The sequence below is a fragment of the Erythrolamprus reginae genome, chromosome Z (genome assembly GCF_031021105.1).
Source record: "Erythrolamprus reginae isolate rEryReg1 chromosome Z, rEryReg1.hap1, whole genome shotgun sequence".
Lineage (NCBI taxonomy): Eukaryota > Metazoa > Chordata > Lepidosauria > Squamata > Dipsadidae > Erythrolamprus > Erythrolamprus reginae.
In genome coordinates, this window is record NC_091963.1 from 51,012,793 (window position 1) to 51,021,693 (window position 8,901).

The 8,901-nt window shown below is 46.4% G+C and overlaps 1 non-coding gene across 1 annotated transcript; it reads left to right on the top strand.

Annotated features, from left to right (window-relative positions):
* Window positions 1-3,897: 3,897 nt before the first annotated feature.
* Window positions 3,898-4,025, top strand: LOC139155035 (U6atac minor spliceosomal RNA). Its single transcript, XR_011557022.1, has one exon. It is a non-coding gene; the product is annotated as a U6atac minor spliceosomal RNA (small nuclear RNA).
* Window positions 4,026-8,901: the final 4,876 nt, after the last annotated feature.

The following is an 8,901-nucleotide window of genomic DNA, read 5'->3' on the forward strand; positions in this document are numbered from 1 at the left end:
AATCTCTGATTTTTCCATATTAACCGACAGTCCCAATTCCTGTTTAAACTCTTGTAAAATATTTGTTATACTTTAATCATCTCCATCGGGGTTTGGGTCAATATAATTGCCGCATCTGTAAATACATTTATTTTAATTTCTAACTCCCCTATTCTATATCCTGCCCAGGTGTTATCTTGTCTTATCTTATTAGTTAAGATCTCTATTGCCATTACAAATAATTTTGGAGATAAAGGACATCCCTGCTTGGTGCCGTTTAATATTTTAATACTCTGCGTTCTTTGTCCATTCACTCTTATATATCCTTCATTCCCTTTATAAATTTCTTTTATAATTTCACAAAATTTCCCCCCCGTATTTAGTTCCTTACATAATTTATAGAAATAGCTATGGTTAACTTTATCAAAGGCTTTATACACATCTAATTTCAAAATTCCCAATTTCCTTTTAGTAACAGTAACATGCTACATCACATTTATTACATTTCTAATTGGTTCACTTATTTTCCTTCCTGTCACAAATCCGTATTGATCCTCTTCAATTATTTTTGGTAAAATATTTTCTAATCTATTTGCCAATATTTTCATAAATATTTTCTAATCTTAATTTGCCAAACGCCCCTTCTCCAGCTCTCCGCCCGGGCCCTCCGCCCTCCCCTGTCCGTTTATTGCGCTATTTGTTTATTCCTTTCTTGCCACTGCTGCTGCGTCCCTCCACCCCCCCCCCACCCCCAGCAGAAGCCAAGGACCCCCTCCCCCCATGCCCCCCCAGCCGAGCCCGGTGCAGTCGCCACTCGGTCCCTCTGGCAAAGCTCACCCCCGACCCCCGAGGTCCTTGGGCTGAGGATGCCCCTGCTGCAGATCAAGTGTGCGAAGGAAAGAGGCACCTCTCACCGCCCGCCCGCCCTCTTTTGCCCAGCGCCGCTTCGTAAGCCACCGGATGCCATCAGGGGGGCGTGGTGCTTTGTTCCCGCAGCCACCTCGCATGGCTCTGCAACTGCATCAGCGGCGGGAGCCAGACCCGGCCGCCGCCCCCCCCTGCTAGCTCCGAGGCCGGGAACCCCCCCGCCGCCACCCTCGGGAGGCTGGTTGGGAAGGAAGGAAGGGAAGCAGGAAAGCGGCTGCTGCCCACCTACTTCTCTCTCCCTCCTTCCCCACGGCGCTTGGTGAGCGGAGAGGCAGTTGCCTTGCCTGCTGCCCCTCTCTGCTTCCCTCCCAACTTCCCTCCGCAGACTCAGAGACAAAGGAGGCGCGGAGTGGGGGGAGCCACCTAGCAGAGCACTCGCAGGCGGCGGCGGCGACAGGGGACAAAAAGCAGGCCAGCGCCCGGCTCCTGCCTCTCCAGGGCCACCGACCGAACGGAGCAGCAGCGCGGATGGCCCACAGCCAGGGTAGGGGAGGCGGGGCGTGCATCGCCGGCTCGTCCCGTTCTGCAGCGCACACAAGGTAACCAGGCGAGGAGGACCTTCCTAACTTCCTCCCCCCCAGCCAAAACCCAAAGGCGGTCTGCCGCCGGCCGCTTGAACCAGGAGGCAGGCAGGGCGAAGTGCGTGGAGGGGAAGGATGCTCCGGTTTCCTGGACAGGGGCGGTGAGCGCTCAGAGGGGGCACAGCCCGGAGCGAGACTTGGCCTCGTCTCGTATCCCGAATTTGAGCTCGGGAGTAGAACAGAAATGTCTCTCCCCTCCTAGCTTGTATCTGGAAATACTCGTATGTAGAGCAGCTCGTATCTAGAGGTACTACTGTACTCACAATTCTCTACCTACTATTCTCAGTTACAAAATTTAGCTACCAACTGGCCCCATGATGTCATCACTGATTTTCTAAAGAACTGGTTAGAATAGGTAGGAACCAACCTCTGGTAAGAAATTATAAAAGAAGCTCAAGAAAAATCCTGTAACATATAGTTAAGATGAGTAAGTAAATGTCTTAAAGTATTCCAGTGAAGTTTTGAAGGCTGAGGATAGATCTGAATATAGAACCCATTCAAATTTATCCTCAGCCTCAAAAATCTCACCAAGTGACTATAAGATACTTTGTCATCTTAAACTTTCTTACTACATGGCTCAAAATATAAATTAAGTAAAAGAGATGTAGAGTCGTGCATTATGTCTGGACAATATAATGGACTTTGTAAATAATGTTGTAACATTGGCACTCACAATATCTTGTACTGAACTAAGAATGACAAAAATTATCTGAATTCCACAGGTGGACATTAGAAAATGGAAAATAATATTTCATTTTGCTTTGCGGTGAGTAGCTTTAGCATTTGGTAGAAGTTCAATAAGTTGAAAGTACAAAAATTCACCAGAAACTATAGAAGTTTGGAGCTCAGGTCAGGTGTCTTAAAATAACTAGAATTTTACCTCCTAGTTCACAGTGATAATTTCCACTTATATGTAGTGATTTTACTAAGAAAATTGAACTATTTTTCAAACCCATAGTTAGGGCAAGTCTACAAAGTAAGGAACTCACCGCCTAACTGATGAAGCAATTCTGACAATCAATTATTTTCATTTTAGCACTGACAATTATGCAAATTATTTGGAACAGCAATGGGCACCTAATTATGAAACCTAATTATGTCAATTTATTTATACACCTCCTTGAACAACATTTATTTATAACTTTCTCTCTCATTCAGAATCAAGACAAAGTAAGAAAAAAAATGCAAACATGATAGTTTTATCCCTAAAAAATAAGCAAAATATGAACTATTTGAACTTGAAAAATTAACTGGTTTTCTAATTTTACATTGTACAGTTCTCCTGCTTGTGTTTAAAAAGGTAGGATTACAAATTTTGTAAAACTAAAAAAACCTGGACAATCACTAGTCTGTAGCAATTAATCAAAATAATGTATTTCTGTGTTGACATCCAATGGTTATTCCAGTCTAGCAACTCCACAAATAATCAGCTTGATCAGCACTAATTTCAGAGACTCTATATAGCAACTTAATGGAGCAATTTCTCATGTTTTCATTGTCCTCATAAACAATATTTTGGCTTAGTATTATTTCTGTGTTCTCAACTTGACAAAGCCCTTCCTTATCTGTAAAGCTGGACTATTACAATCTATAATTGACCAAGCATCAGTCTCATTCTAACTTATTCATAAGCCCCTCTTTCCGAGGAAGATGGGCACTTAAGAGATATGAAAGGTAACTAAATAAAACGAGAGGCCGGGCAAATTAATGCCCAGTCGAAAATTGACGATGGCGGGAACCAACTCGGCTCCGCCCATCAGCTGGGGCAATCAACGCGGTAACGTGGGATTGCCCCAGACCAACCAGTGGCCGCTCGGGGATTCTGGGAAAGCCAGGGGCCCCCCTGGTTTCCCTTGCCCCCGAGCCCACCAGAAAAAGGACCAGCGAGCCTTTTCTCCTCGATGCAGCTAGGAAGAAGATGAGGACGGTGCCTTTTCGGCGACCCTGGGATCACTAACGATCACCAGGGGCAGCTCAGGTTTACTTTGCTTGGGGAGAGGGGGAAGGTGGTCAGATGGTTTGCAGGGGCCAGTGGCTCCAACCCCCCCCCCCATCTTGTGTAGGTAGCGGTGGGGCACGCAAGGGCTTCGCCGGCTTGCCTGTTGGGATCATGGTTTCTGATGGCCCAGCCGGTGACAGTCCCGGAGCTTTTTGGTGCCGGGCAACCAGGGAGAGTGCTGGGGAGTGAGCAGCAGCAGCGGGGAGGCCTTTTTTTTCCCCTTCCCACATGTGGTTTATGTTTCAAATTCAGGGGTCTCAAACGGGCCACACACAGGGCGGCAGTGGGGGGTGTGCCGCATGGTGACCTCCTCTCCTCCCTTCACTTGATGCATCTCAATTGGACACTGATCTGCAAAAGTGGTGGGTTGCTTCCAGTTCATTCCGGTTCAGCAAACCGGTAGTGGCCGTGATGTTGTATGAAAGGAGAGAAGGTTAGCACTCCCCTTAATAAGGATGGAAGAGGCCCTTGTGGTCTTTGCAACATGCATATGGCTAAGGCTCTGCCACTTACTTCGTGGCATCTAACCAGTGTCCATCAATGTCATCAGCAATGCTGTTTCTTTGTTATCTTTATCCTCATCTTTATCCACACAAGTAACAAAAAACCATCTAAAAGGAATATTCTTTGTTTGTTTATATTACATTACATTCTATATATTGCCCATCTCACTGGGGCAACTCTGGGCAAGTCATGATTTCTCTTCAGACTATTTACTTCATTAGGGAGATTATTTGATGAGGTATGGAATAAACTATCTTTTGTTTGGTGCTATTTTAGATGGTCAGTCATAACAAGTATGCCATAAAATATAAACAGCAAATTCATTCAAGCAAATGTAATTTAAAAAAAAAAAAGTCAATCAATTTTAATTAATGTCTTTAATTAGTCAGATTCTAAAGAAAACTAAGTCTGGAAAAGCCACCAGATTTGGAAATTACTACAGTGAGCAAATCAAACTGTGATTGTAGTTAATCTGTGAACTACATGCTGTTTTTATCATTGTTGTTAGCCGCCACGAGTCTGCGGAGAGGGGCGGCATACAAATCCAATAAATAAATAAACAAATAAACAAATAAATAAATAAGACACACAATGAGAGGAGAATCTATTTATGTTTGGATTGGCATTGTGTAAAATTTCAGTGGACTTAACAAAGCTACAATCTAACTTCATATGCATAGTACAGCCAATTTTGTTTATTATTTATTGCGCTGTCCCTTCTCAGGATATATCTACAGCTGTTTAACCAAAAGATAAACAGATTGATCACCCCTCTGCATGCCGGAGCACTTTATGTGAAGCATGCTGACAATATCAAGGCATTTAAAGGGACGGAATATTCTGGGGTAGTTGGTAGATACTCTACTGAATATATCGTGGATATTAGATTGGGACTTTGGGAAGTATAGTAATGAAGTATAGTTAAAAACAAACAAGCAAACAAAACAAATACCTACCCTAGACTAGAAGAGTTCAGGGCAGGAACTACAGGCCTTTTCTAATAATTACAAAGTCTAACTTATGAAAGCTGTTCCCAGTTGATAAGGAATTAATATTTACAACAAAGAAGAATAGATTATGACAACACTTTCATCGTCTTAGCATTCTTATGATCTTTATCAATTGAGTTTTGGATCGCCCCAGACCAACCAGTGGCCGCTCGGGGATTCTGGGAAAGCCAGGGGCGGGGCATGCGCCCTTTATCAGGGCTTGCTCGCCCCCCTGGTTTCCCTTGCCCCCGAGCCCACCAGAAAAAGGACAGCCACCCACCCTCCACTCAATCCAGGATGTTTTTTATAGGTCGCCTAGTTTGGGGCTGAGTAGGAATTTTGGCAGTCTTATGGCATTTACTACGGATTGTTTTTCACCTACTCCATCCTGGACGAAGGAAAGGATTTGTGGTTACGGGGTGCATGCGTATGTAAATAGGTTTTGATTCAACAATTGGATGTTTATATTCTTGGTCACTATTTGGCAGAAACGGGGTGGTAAGGGTATCAGTTGCAACTGTGTGTTCTCCTTTGGGCATCTTTTATAAGATGATTGGCACCCCCGTTGCACAACTCATGCTTCCTCCATGGACGGAGAGGTGTGAAGGGGCTGCCCTTGGGGCTCACCTACGTCATTTCCGGTTCCGGGTCATGCAGGGTGAGCCCTCCCACACGCTGGGCATGGCTTTAAGGGCTGGGTGTAGGCGGGGCACACCTCACCCTGACCTGGCTTGGAGTTTCGCCCATTTGGTTGCCCAAGCATTTTTGTGTTCAGGAAACTCCGCCCCATTTAGTGACCCCTGCAGGTCTTTCTGTTAATATTTAATAAAGTGACCCATTTTCCTCAGCTTGGTGTCCGAGTGTTCATTTCCCGTCCAAGGCAATTTGTTCTGTGGGGTAATATCTATTGGAAAGCTTTTGGTTTACATTCATTGTTTTCAGTTTTTCAGCTGAAGTTTGGGGTCCAGTTTGTCTTCTGATAAGTGATCAACAATATGAACAAAAAGACTATAAAAGTCTGCCACATGAAAAGTTTAAAATATTAAGTATTTAAAATATTTCTTTTTATGTACATCTTGGGAGATAACATGTTGTTTGTAGGGTATTCTAGCCTCTTTTATTTTTCTTTCCATAATCAAAGTCAGTATGGGACTTTTAAAAATCAAATGCAAACTTTCATTCAGCCATAGAATTCACAGGATAACTTCAATCTATGTATCTCTCCAGTGTATATATTAAGATTAAATGAGGATTATATAAAACAGCTGTTGCCCAAATCATGTTGCACTCCAATCAGCAGTAGCCCCTAACTAGCTGTGGCCAGAAGAAAGAGATGTTAGGAGATTAAGATTCCTCTGTCTACTAGTATAGAACATTATATTTCTTGGAGAAGCGTTTGGGTTCAAAAGCAAATATAAATATCTAAGCAGACTGAAACAGCTTCAATTTCTTTGAAAAGGTTTGTATTGTAGTGGTTCTCTTCAGTAGTTTAGTTGCAAGCAGTTCCCTAAGCTGTACTCTTCTGGCATTTTCTTTATTATATACCAAATGCCATTCTCTACTTACTATTTGTGTTAGAAAGGGTGAACAGATGAGGCAGATACCAGGATCAGTGACAACAATGGCTCTTTATTCAAGGCAACTATGTACAATCCAGTTAAGGTTCTGTCTGACAGTTAACCCTTTTATAGGGAGCTGTCTGACAGTCCAGCCCATCAACACTTAGTATTCTTCCCGCCTGAATGGAGCAATTGACTGAAGCCTAAGTAGTTCAGTCATAGTATCTAAGGGCCATCGGCAATTTACCGTCCGGTGGTGTTTGCGGAGTGGGCGGGTGAAGGAGGCAGCCATGTTGGGGATGGAGCCTGGGGCCCCACGTCAGCACTGGGGGCCGCAGTGATGTCGGACGGTGCGCGGGGCACCGATTGGTCGAGGGGCAGCTGGGAGGCTCCCTATATAAGGGGCCTCCTCGTGGTGCCGTTCCTCTTTATTATCGGCTCCAATCGGAGACAAGAACGTCGGGCTCCGATTGGAGACTGCAGCGGCACGCCCGGTCAGCCCATCGCATGGAGGAGGAAAGCAGATGGCCCCACCGGACAGTCGAACAGGAAGAGGACCATTTGGACCAGGCTTGTCCGGTTGGGAGGGGGTGGTCTACGCAGGGGGTGGGGCTGATCTGGTGCAAAGGTTTTTAGCAGAGATGTCCCAGGGAGGCAAAGGGCAGGGCCCCCACGAAGGCCTGGCTCGAGTCCTCCACGGCCATGGGGGAAGAAAGCTAGAAGGCCCAGGGGTGGTGCAGGCCCCAGGGGCAGAGAGGCAAGTAGGGGCCGGGCCCCGGGTGGTAGTTGACCGGCCAAGAGGGCTAGGGGTGTTGGTTCCAGGAGGGCCAGCCCCTAGGGGTTGGCTGAGATGGGTGCGGAGGTGCTGGAGCCTGAAGAAGGATGGCCCAGCAGTTCAGAGTACAGTGCCCTGGAGGATGGGGCCCACAGGGGAAGGGCCCCCAGGAAAGAGGGAAGCAAGGACAGTACTCTCGTGGTGCCCACCCATTTGTTGTCTGCTCTTTTGGACAAACTAGATAAGAGGCCAGGGAAAAGGAGTGGGGGCCCATCCGAGGGGGCCACGAGCACCAGGAGTGGTAAGGATGCGAGGAGTTCATCAGGATCAATGGACCGGTCACAGAGAGAGTGCTTGGAGCAACGAGCAAAGCGGCAGCGCAGGAGGCAGCGCGAGAGCCGGCCAGAATCAGGCTCGGAAGATGCGGATGATGACTACTCTCATTGGGGTGAGTGCCCATTGCCTAAACACCTGCCCCCTACCCCCAGGCAAGGAGCTTTCGCCCGAGAGTTGCTCAGAAAATGTTGGTGACAGTTGACTCCACCCCCATTTTGATTTATGCACCCCTGCAGGTCATGTGATTTAATTGGTTAATTAATTAATTGATATGGATTTAATAAAGTGACCCCATTATACCCAAACCTTCTCTGTCCGAGTGTTATTCTGCCTTCGCCGCAAAACCCCTCCTCTCTTAGTTGGGCTAATCCAACATGTGACATACTCATGCAAATAGACAGGGTGTTTAGTTAGTCTTTCAGACTTATGTAGCGCATTCGGAGCTGGGTGAGTGGTCAGGTCAGTGGAGCTTCTGTTGCTCCTGGCATTGATCAAAGGAAGCATCTGGAACTCAACACGGGGCATGGCTGGAATTCCAAGAACCAATTCACTTGGAACTCACCCACTCATATTGCCGTTTTCAGATAAATCCTTTGGACTTGGTCAGATTGAGTCTTCTGAGTAAGGAGCGAGTGATTGCTTCTTTTGGTCAGGCATTTGTGCAGAGGTTAATTTCTGGTTACCAAAGAATGGAATGGCTGAGTCAGCCTTGGAGTTAGTCAATGTGCTGTCTCCAGCTTGTACTATTCTCAAGCTCTAATCAGTAAGAGTGAGGGCTGATGATTTCCATAACTGTGGCAGGAACCTGGAAAGGACTCCTAGCATAGTTGTGGGCATATATTTGATCCCCTATGCCAGTGATGGCGAACCTTTTTCCCCTTGGGTGACAAAATAGTGTGTGTGTGCACTATTGTGCATGCATGAGTGCCCACACCCATAATTCAATGCCTGGGGAGGATGAAAACAGCTGCCCCCGCCCCCCAGAGGCCCTCTGGATGCTGGGAGCAGCCTGTTTCCCAACTTCTAGTGGGCACAGTAGGTTTATACTTCCCTGGAGCTGGGGGAGGGTAAAAATGCCCCCCATTCCCCAGAGGCCCTCTGGAAGCTGAAAATGCCCTCCCAGAGGGCAAGCCAAAAATCAGCTGTCCAGCACAAACCTGCACGTTGGAGCTGAGCTAAGGCAATGGCTCGCGTGCCAGCAGTTATGGCTCCGCGTGACATCTGTGGTACCCGTACCATAGGTTCGCCATCA